This window comes from Poecilia reticulata, linkage group LG20 (assembly GCF_000633615.1).
Source record: "Poecilia reticulata strain Guanapo linkage group LG20, Guppy_female_1.0+MT, whole genome shotgun sequence".
In the NCBI taxonomy this organism is placed as follows: Eukaryota; Metazoa; Chordata; class Actinopteri; order Cyprinodontiformes; family Poeciliidae; genus Poecilia; species Poecilia reticulata.
This window is the reverse complement of record NC_024350.1, coordinates 16,565,601-16,576,472: the sequence shown is the minus strand read 5'-3', so window position 1 is coordinate 16,576,472 and position 10,872 is coordinate 16,565,601.

Below are 10,872 nucleotides of genomic sequence, written 5' to 3'. Positions count from 1 at the left end.
CATTATCTTGTCACTATCAGATATCTCACAGAGTTCAGTTAGGTGTAAGTCCAGGATGTGGACTCACTGGCGATGTAGCCTTATGGCAACTCAGTAACTTGCTTTTGTGCTTGCTGTATTTAAATTTGTTTTATTACTGTGTTTTATTATTTAATTATTGTTTTTCTTTTAGATCTTCACACTATGGACCTATTCTGCGTCTTTAATAAAAGTTGATTGATATATGCAGAAAGAAATGTTTTGAAAAGTCTGTCAGTGTAAGATTCCAGTTGCTTAACAATGACCAACAGCTCTGAAGTTGCACCAGTTATTGTTAGTGGGACTGGACTGGTTTGCTACCTTTTATGTTTAATTAAACAAAGATCCAAAAGAATACAATTCAAATCTGTCCTTGTGGTTTTTAATACCTATATTCTTGTTTAGGAAAATGTTTCACATTCATGGATTAATTTTCAATTTGTAAATAACACTGGATTTTAACACTTTACATTAGTTTCTTGAATTTCTCCGTAAAGTACCTGCAGATTTTTCTTTAGTGTTGCCGTCCATTTATATTCATCAGACTTCTACTTTTACTAAATGATTTCAAAGTTAATAAAATGTTTCCAGATATGTCATAGTGTTTAAAGTAGGGATTTTGGAAAACTCTTGTTTTCTGTAAAAATGTGAAATAACCAAATAGATTTTATGCTTTTTTTCTGCATTTCTAAATCTTGGTGCTGACTTTTAATGTATCAGCAGATGAAATCTCAGATTTAGAGCGCCACCACATGGAGCTGATTGGAACTGCACCTAAAAGTTCTAATAAAATAACTAAATGGCTCTAATTTTCCAATAAAGGTTAATTGATTTCTCTCTCTTCAAAAAGTAGATTATGGTCTTTATTGTATGATTTTATTTTTTTTTACTCCACTTGAGTTTACTGGAGTTGCTTTCTAAGAATTGCAACAGTTTATTTTGTAATGAAAGTCAATATTATTAGTCTTCACCATACATAGCAAATATTTTATTCATTTTCAAAATAATAATCTGCAAGTTGTAGTTCTAAAAGTCTCTTTTCTTCATCCTCTCTATATTTTTTCTTTATTTTTTGAGGGTTTTGAGGAAGTTAAACACTCAATTTATTTCAAATCTAGGAAATGTGGAGAAAGTGTAGTTATGGTAGTTTATTTTAAAAAATGTATTTTCAATTACAATCAAAATTTAATTGGACTAATTCCTTTAAAAACAACTTGAATTTAAAAAAATCACAGAAAATTTACAAATCTGGACAAATTTAAACCAAAAATAATAATAAAATAAGTCAGCCAGCAGTGGTGCTAACAGTAAAGTGGGGATAATGTATGAAAGGCCTTAAAACCTGTTTTTTCTGATTGTATCTGTATTATTCCATCTGTTATGCTTCATCATCTGGTGGCATATTATTAATATTATTATTTATTTTTTGCCAGGCCTCCACTGTGGTCTGGTTGAGCTTATTAGAGGTACAAATACAGTATAAGGCTCAGCTTAATGATGTGCACTAAATCAAAGTTTAATATATCACCTTTCTATAGACTCAGTTTATAAACTGTATTACGAGTTATGCTAGGTATTATTTAGTTCAGTAGCTCGTTAAAGGGTCATACTTGTATTTTTACCCTTTGTAGGTTCTATAAGTTGGAGATTATTGGTTCTGTGGTGCCTGATCTGCTGCTATCATATTTTATTTACCCAGGTTGATATTTTTACCCATATTTACCTCCAGGTCATTTCTGAAAAATGTTTTTTTGCTTCTTTGTGGCATTTCTTGATCGTTGTTTAGCTTTGGTTTTCTTTTTTTTTTAAGTTATTACTTTTCTCTCTTTGTCACTTTTGGTGTTAGGCTGGTGGTCATTTAAGGTAGAGCACGTTCTTTGTCAGGTCAGTTTGGGTAATTGTCAGTCCACCTTCTGCACCTGCTGCACATTCCTGACGTGAGCAGAGGCGCATTTGTTTGCACTGCCAGCAGAGGGAGTCGGAGCTTCACCACTGGAAACAACCCTCGACCATGCATCTCTCCAGAAACAGAAATGTACATTAAAATTCAGCATCTTGTTGTGACCCAATGGATTAAATTGTTTTTTTAGAAAATATTTATTTTGCAGATGTAGCTGTATTCAGATCCTGGCGATGAGGGCTTCTGAGACAAAGTACCTGTCGCACCCAAAAGCAGCTGGTTCTGTGTGTTGTTGCTATTAAGCAACTGTAAGCTAAATGGTGCGTTAGTCTCACTGAGGCTTTGAGCTGCTCATTATGTTTCTGTCTCATCCTCCACTCCTCCATTAAAGGTCTTCTCTGTTATCAATTATTTTTCTTTTCCTCTTCCAGGTATCCTTGGATCCTCTGACTGGCTGTCATTATTGTCTCCTCTCATTTCATTTGTCTGTTCTTCCTCTCCAGTGTTTATAACTCCCACTCATGGCCTTTTCCTTTCATCCCTTGCTTTCCTCTCACTCTCTGACTCATCGTCCTCATTTCTTCTGCCTCCACTCTTGGACGCGTCTTCACCCGGCCCCCCCACCTTCTACTTTTCATCCGATAATGAATTGGGCTCATCAATGGGAGTGCACTTTATCCATCTCAGAGTTACTCCATCGTCCTTTTTCCGGAGTTCACCGTCCTCCTCAACCCCCCGAGGCTGTGACTCATGCTACACACTCAAGTTTTGTTTCTTTTCTCCCCTCCTACTCATTGTGGATTGGGAAAAAATGTATCAGTAAATGTGGGGAACGTGGGAATAGCTGATTCAATTGGGTATTATCCATCTGTTTCATTGTGTGAACAGGAATCAGAAAAATCCCAATATGTACCAATATACCCATCACTGGGGAAAAGATAATGGACTTTCTCATATCTTAAAGAGCAGATTATTGTTCTCCAGAGGCTTTTGTGCCAATAAACCCCCCAAAAAACATTCCAAACATCTACAAGGACAGACATTTTAATAATGCCAAAGAAACTAAATCTCCTTTTGTGGCAGGAAGATTAAGTCAAAGTTTTGACCAGTCAAATTATTCTCAGAACAAAATATTCAATTTACCATTTATATAGCTCCCTCTAGTGGTAAAAGCAGGGACTCTTGGCAGTGTCCGTAAAGTTAAGAAGCAGAGGTTTCATCCCTGTCCTCAAATTCATCCTCTTGGTTCAGATTTAAATATTCAAACGTCATATTTATCCACCTTCTTGCATCATTTGCCAGCTATACGGACGGCAAAGTAAAACTTTGGGTTAGTACAATGGGGGGAAAAAATTAGTTCAGATTTACAATGATTAGCTTTCTTCTGCTCATCGTGGTGTTTAAAAGATTAGCAATCTCCTACTTTTTTATTTACTTGTGAAATAAATACACATGTACCAGACACCGTAGACCAACCATGCCAAAGCAAGACGCCCTGCCATGGTGGGCATCTTTCTGGACCAGAAAGTGAGGCAGAAACCTCAACTGGATCCAAAGTCTTGGATTCAGGCCAGTTGGGGTTTAGCATCCATTGATGCTAAGCCTCTGGTATCTAGACATAGACACTCACTTTGACCAGGTCTGGTTTTGCTTTCTTTTCTGAAAACAAAACAATGGAGGAAAAGAAAATAACACTTAAAACTTTCCATAATAGTCGAGCTGGAGGCTTTTTTTTTCTGTCCAAAACTCAGTTTGCATGAGGAAGAGAGATCCAAACAGAGCAGAAAATACATTTGATGCTTTGGACTGTTTACTTGGAAAAAGCTAAACCAGCATCTGATTGAATCTAGCTTAAAGTTTTGTATCTGTCAGATGGTAATTTGAATTTCTTCTCTGGCCTCGGGAATAGATAGAAAAAAATAGCTGAAACAATTCTGCATATCATTTTGTCAGTGATATTTGCAAACTGTCTCAAGCTCTGCCTTTGTTCACCAAGCAAATCTTTGCTTGCAGAATGTTGTAACATAAATTATACTACCACTGCATTCTTACACCTGCTAATAAAAAATATTGTACAATTTGAACCATGAGGGGTTGAAAATGTCTACAATTTGCAAAATGGTGTTTTGGGCTAAAGTTTCTCTGTGTTTCAGCACTTGTGCAGTTTTCTAGAAGTGTGTTCTACTGTAGATTTAGATGTAAGTAAAACACTTTTTTTTAGATTAGAAATGAAGTGACAATGATTTAATGCTCATTTTATATTTGTGGGATTTCAGACAATCAAAATGATATAAATAATTTTAAGTATCGTATTGTTTTTAAATAGTGATGATGTTTTAGTTTTCCCTCCAGAACGGATTGAACTTTACTTTGTGTGGCACTATGAAGTAGATACTCAGATATATTTTATTTTATATCTGAGGTCACTTTCTGTTGATAAACTACTTGGTTTATTTTATTATTTAAACGTGTGATGCGACTTTCGCCAGCAGAGGGCGCTCGGTGCCGTATTCTACAGTAGCTGATGGACGCTCTGGCGGGCAGAAGAAGTTGGCCATTCACCGAGTGGCTCCTGTAACCTGCTGTTTACTCTGTTTTACAGGTAAGCTGGGTGATTAATGATAATAGGTGATCGATAACAGCAGTAAAGTCTCAGACAAAAAAAGCTAAAGAGTGAAATCACACGTTTAAGCCTTTGTGAAGTTGTGTCGCTGCGGTGAAAATGGCGGACTCGTGGTCCGAGGCGGTCGCGGTGAGCTAATAGATGAAAACCAACTACCGAAATATGTAAGTAGCATCAGTTAAAGCATGAGTTTATGACTGTAACTATTCTAAATGGAGTAAATGTGTAATTTTATGAGGCGCTTGTGTAAAACCGAACTACAGAGTTAAATGTGGAGTCAAATTGAGCATCAGGCCTGATGCTTCATCCAATGTGTGGATGAACAGATCATCCACACATTGATCTGTCACCTGGTGACATCGTGATGTAGAGCTGTGTATCATCCGCGGAGTTATGGTAGCTAATCTTATTTCCTGTTATAACCTGAGCCAGTGGGAGCATAAACATTGAAAAGAAGGGGTCCTAGGATTGAACCTTGGGGTACCCCACATGTGGGGTACCTTGTTAGGCTGTGATTAAAGCCTGTATTATCCATACAGCTACTTCTGGTCTAAAGCTGCACTACATATTTTTTTTATTAGCGGAAATACAAAATACTTTCTGTTCATTTCTTTAAATTGTTTAAATTTTTACAGTACACATGTATTGTTTCTGTTGTTGTAAAGCAGAGTAAGTTGGCCAGTGCTTAATGGAGCCGTGGAGAGACGATGCACTGAGTAACCCCAATCCTATCACCTGCTGTTTTCTCTGTTTTGCAGTTTATGCAAACATAATTTAATTTTCAGCAGTGTAACATTTGCATCCACTTGAGGAGGGGAAGTGTTGACTCAGCAGGGTGTGGAAGACATGTGGGCAACAAAGTTGGACGAAGCACGAGTCGGTGCACAGCAACCCAAAGAAGAAAAACTGGCTCCATATTCTTATCTGACCCATAACGAGATTGATGATGTTTCATAAATGATGGCGTTTCTCCACTCTTCTTGTGAGTCAGACATTATTTGTGGCCATAATTGTCATAGCAACACTGGAAAAAGGCCCCTGATCCAAAGGTTGTGGATTTCCTGTTGAAGACTCGGCTTCATTACTTTCCTGCAGACTGCAAGAGAAACGCAGGATGGAGCTGAGCACGGTCTGCCACTGACCCGGTCTGACGCATTTATCCCTGGAATAGGGTCCACATTTTCCCTTTAGACATCAGCTGCTTCCATAGTCCACCTTAACAGGAAATTGGTGTCAAGAGTTTGTAAATGAATGCTGGTCCATCTGTGTTGAAATGTTAGGAAAGCCTCTGGTTCTGAGCAGATCGTGGAGACGCAGTTGATGTTCAACTGTATGCTTAATAGAAAAGAAAGGATTGTTAAAAATAAAAGCCCATCTGGGGGCTGTGCATGAAAGGGAAAACAAGTTCCCCATTAAGGCTTTTTATTCATTATTCATTCTTTATATTTACACAAAGAAGCATGGCCTTGTTGCCAATTCAAACTTCTGGTTTAAAACCATCCAGCCACTTTATTATGCTTACATGTATTTTGAAAGTATGCAACTTTAGTCTGTTTTCATTAGGATTTAAGGCTGGGAACTAATGTGGCTATGGAGACAGGTTGATTTTTGTTCTCAGTCGGACATAGTTTTCTGATTATCCAAATGATAAATTCTCAGTCTACATGATTTGAAATAACTTGTATTCTAGTAGGGCTACAGAATCACAGACCCGCAGCTGTACTTTAGGGATATGATTGTCTTCCATGTCAGAACCTGCAGAAATGGCATCGTTGTAGAGCAGGGGTGTCAGACTCCAGTCCTCGAGTGTCCTGCAACTTTTAGAAGTGCCTCTGCTGCACCACACCTGAATAGAATAATTAGGTCATTAGCAAGGCTCTGGAGAACTGAGGAGGTAATTAAGCCATTTGATTCAGGTGTTTTGTACCTGTGGCACATCTAAAAACTGCAGGACAGCGGCCCTTGAGGACTGGAGTTTGACACCCCTGTTGTAGAGACTTGATGACCTCAAGACCTTCAGGAAAACCTGGTTGAACATTTGCCCAGTTATGTTTGTCACAATTTCAGCTTACTTTAATTAAATGTTTTCTTGATTTTTCCAAGTTATATAGGCCACTTTTACAATGGAAACGGAATAAAGTACCAAACTGCACCAGTACTCAGCTTACCTTAAAGACAAACTTTACTTTTTAAATATGCTTTTGCTTAAATTTATTTGTTGTGTATTTGGCATTTTGTGTGTTGAATAAATGGACTCAAATTAAAGTTTGAATGCTACTGCAAAAAAACGACAATTAATTTGATGTTGGGCTTTAAATAAATCGTTACCAAAAGTGTGAAAAATTTAGAACACAATGTATATTTGATGAAGTGAAACTTTCTGAATCCAAAACTGGAGATAGCCAGCTCCACTAAAAGGTTTGGTGTAGCTGAGACCAATTTTAAAAGCATAAGTGAAATGGATTTGCTTATTAATTTACACTTTTTTTCTCCCCTGTTGTGTTCAAGTTAGCAATTAACCTTGGAGCCTGAAAGCTGAAAAGTTTTTCTATTGATTGGGTTCTGGGGAAACCCCGGTGTTGTGGCAACCCGCCCTTCCCAACAGACAAACCATAGCAATAAACTTCAACCACCGTTGAGCTGAAGATAAGAAAATTACTGATGTAGTGTTTTTGTGTTTATTGTAATCATTTACGATAAAGATGAGGAACACAAAGCCTCGACAGCTGGGAAGCAAATTGTGCAACAATAAAAGAAACTGGTTAAACCTGGAATTTCAAACAATGAAGCCAAATGCAGTCATGGTTTCGTTATGAAGCAGTATTCACATCATGGGGGGTCTACACAGCTGAATGTTTTCCTTGTTTTTAGAGCAACGCTGCTGGTATTCACCGGTTCCCTTTAACAATGATGTTTGCTCCATTTACTGTACATCGCTCAGCTGTTTAATGACTATTCCAAGAAAAGCTTGGGTTCAATTCAAGTTTACAGCAAGCCTCTTCCACAATGTCACAAGAGCTGTGAAATGAATGTGGAGTATGGGATGCATCCCCTGCCAACAGCAGCAGCCTTAACACAAATTACAGCTGTTTTTGTGTGTTTGTATGGAAAACTGGAGACCTGTTGGGGGTGTGTATCCCATTCTCTTGGTTGTTGAGTGCTAAAACAGCCTCCAGACCCCCGGTGGGACTGAGTAAGGTAAAATATACATATAAAACGTTACTGCTATTTTACACCAGTTTGTTCACATTTTGTTCCTTCCTGCTTCCATTTTGTACACATAAACAAATCACAGTGTATCAGAGCATTAAAAAAAATGCACGGACAATAAATCAGAAACGATATTCATCGTGATAGACACCTGATCAATACCAATAGATAATACGTCTGATCAAATGTTCAATCATTTCTCTGAACTCTGATCCAAGGGACTCAACCTCTCGCAGCCCGCTAAGGAAATTTGGTGGCATCAACCAACTCACTCACTCTTTGGTTGCCTAGCAACGACCTGTTGAGTAACTTGCGCAGCAGCAGTTTCAGGTTTCATCACTGTGTCTCATAGCTGCTTAAAGAAAACAAAAAAAAACAACAACAATGGTCTGGAGTGAGAACTGGGTTAAACAGGAAAGGTCACCCCATCGGTTTGGAATATTGCAGATACTTAAAACCAAAATCCTAAGTAATTATCAATATCGATTGATATGAAGGCACTTGTATCGAGACATTATATTTTCTGAACTTGTTGCGTTACACCCTATAAATCTCTTTTTCATTCAAATGATTCTCATAACCCTTTGTGACTGATCAAATGCAGCCAAAGCCACCTGCTGTTGATGGGAAATAATTATAGAAGTTGCGAAACCACATTTCCTTACAGTACATCCTAGAATTCATGTTTTGTCAAAACCAGAGGGAAGTTAAAAAATGAAAATCCTCCCTCATTTCCATTACTGGGGATAAGCCCAGTTTCATACACAACCATGAATCCACTAATTAAGTGAGAAGTGAACATGTTTTTTTGGCATTAAGTAGGATTGCCAATGATACTACCATCCATCCATCCATTTTCTTGCACCCTTTTTCCCTCAGTGGGGTCAGGAGGTGCTGGTGCCCATCTCCAGCCAACGTTTCGGGCGAGAGGCGGGGTCACCCTGGACAGGTCGCCAGTCTGTCGCAGGGCAACACAGAGACACACAGGACACACAACCATGCACACACACACTCACACCTAGGGGCAATTTGGAGAGGCCAATTAACCTGACAGTCATGTTTTTGGACTGTGGGAGGAAACCAGAGTACCCAGAGAAAACCCACGCACGCACAGGGAGAACATGCAAACTCCATGCAGAAAGACCCCAGGCCGGGAATCGAACCCAGAACCTTCTTGCTGCAAGGCAACAGCTCTACCAACTGCGCCACTGTGCAGCCATGATACTACCAGGTAACCAGAATTCACTTTACACAGCAGAATGAGGCCAACATGTCAAATACCAGAAAAAGAAGAAAATGACCAGACATTGTTGACAAATTTCATTTCAGTCAGATAAAGTTGCTTTTGGAGCCATTTTCTTAGACAACCTGTTCATTCAAATCAATGTTTTACTAAGAACTGGCTCTCTAACTTGAATCCTTTCTGGATTAGTTGTTTTTGACGTTTTATGTGCTCCAAACAGCATAAGGTTGAAATAAGTCATTTGTTGTTTTTCTTCTTTGTTTGTTGCCATAAAAATCTCCCTGCCTGCCGGTACGAGTGTATTGTTCTCATTGTCGCCATAGCAGCGCTCCACGGGAACGAGCTGCCTCATTGTGCCAGCTGTGGGGAGACTGTGTCACCTAATCTATATGCCATTGTTCTTGCACTACTCCTACAGTGGTGCCCATAATTCCTAGTTGCTAAAGGATATAAAAAAAGAAAACATTTAAACAGAAGAATGACTCATGTGAAAAATGCGACCAGTAGAAGCTCCCTGAGGGGTATTTATGTCAGAACGGACTCACAATGCAATATTTAGTCATAAAACCGTAACATTTAGCGGAGGGCGCTTAAGTCTTTTTATGCATTTGTTTTTTTGTGTTTCTGTATATTAGGCTATGTACATTTAGTTTAAATATCAATGGGAAGGTGTTTAAAGTCGACTTTATTGAGTTGCATTTCACTTGTTTGAGGAATCTCGTTTGGCATGGTGCCTAAACACTTCCTCTCACAAAGCCCCGCCTGTTTGCACAAAGCTCCGCCCCTTTTTAATCAATACGTAAATGCTCATGTATTTGACATCAATAATTTTTAACAAATTACATTTTAATGTTCTCTAAAGTTACAACAAACTGGTTCACACTTTATTTACTTTCTAAAGAAAGTTTGTTTCAAGTTCAATGTGTGGATCATCCATGTAAAGTTTTTTTTGTTTTGTTTTTTCAAAAATTAATAGGGACCCAATTAAGTCTCGCATAACTTCTTCAAAATAAGTTGTTGACGTTTGCATGCAAGCATCAGATGAATCTGGATGAAGGCTGAGAAGAAAGCAGACATTTTGGTCTCATGTTGCTCCGTAGAGTGGGGTAGTTGTTGGTTTTACTTTTAGCCTTTGGTATATTTTCCCATCTGAACTATTTTACTCATGCTTGTGCTTCTCTTGCTGCTCATTAGGCTGCTGTGGACGAAATGGCACAGCAGCAGTCAGGGCAAGTCATTGATGTTTCTAGGCAAAGCCTTTGATCGAAAGACATCAGTCCTCTTGTTTTTCATTGAACTTGTGAAACGTGTGTTGTTTGCGTTCAACAACATGGACATTTAGCTTGTGTTGGAAACTAATCTAGAACCCAGAAGTCCAGCTGGAAGTTCTCTTAAGAAGCTTCTTGACATGAATTATTCGACCCTCACAATAAAAGTCTCACAGGATCCCGTCTAAAAATAAAGCTCCTTGTAACTGTCAGGAACATTAGTATCTGAATGTGACGGCAAGTATAACGTGCCATTGTCGAACATATGAAACCATATTGCTCATGCAGCAATTAGCCTTTATTTATACAATTTAAACGGACTACGCAGAATTTGCCAGTTCATTTGAGTTTTTATCTGAATTTGGTCCTCTTGCTGAGTCATGTCCCTGTGGACTCTTGAATGACTCTTTATTTTTCCCACAGACTGGTTTCTCCATATCCTGGCAGAAACCTGTGCCTTCCAGGGAAAACTCAAACCACTGCCATAAACTTGGTTCATTATTGTTCATAAATTTAAAAGAAATGGCAGCAACTTTTTAAGCTATGTCACTTTTTCTTACTTCAGGTTTTAAAATGCTGAATTATCCTTTAAGACGATGGTAACTGGGTG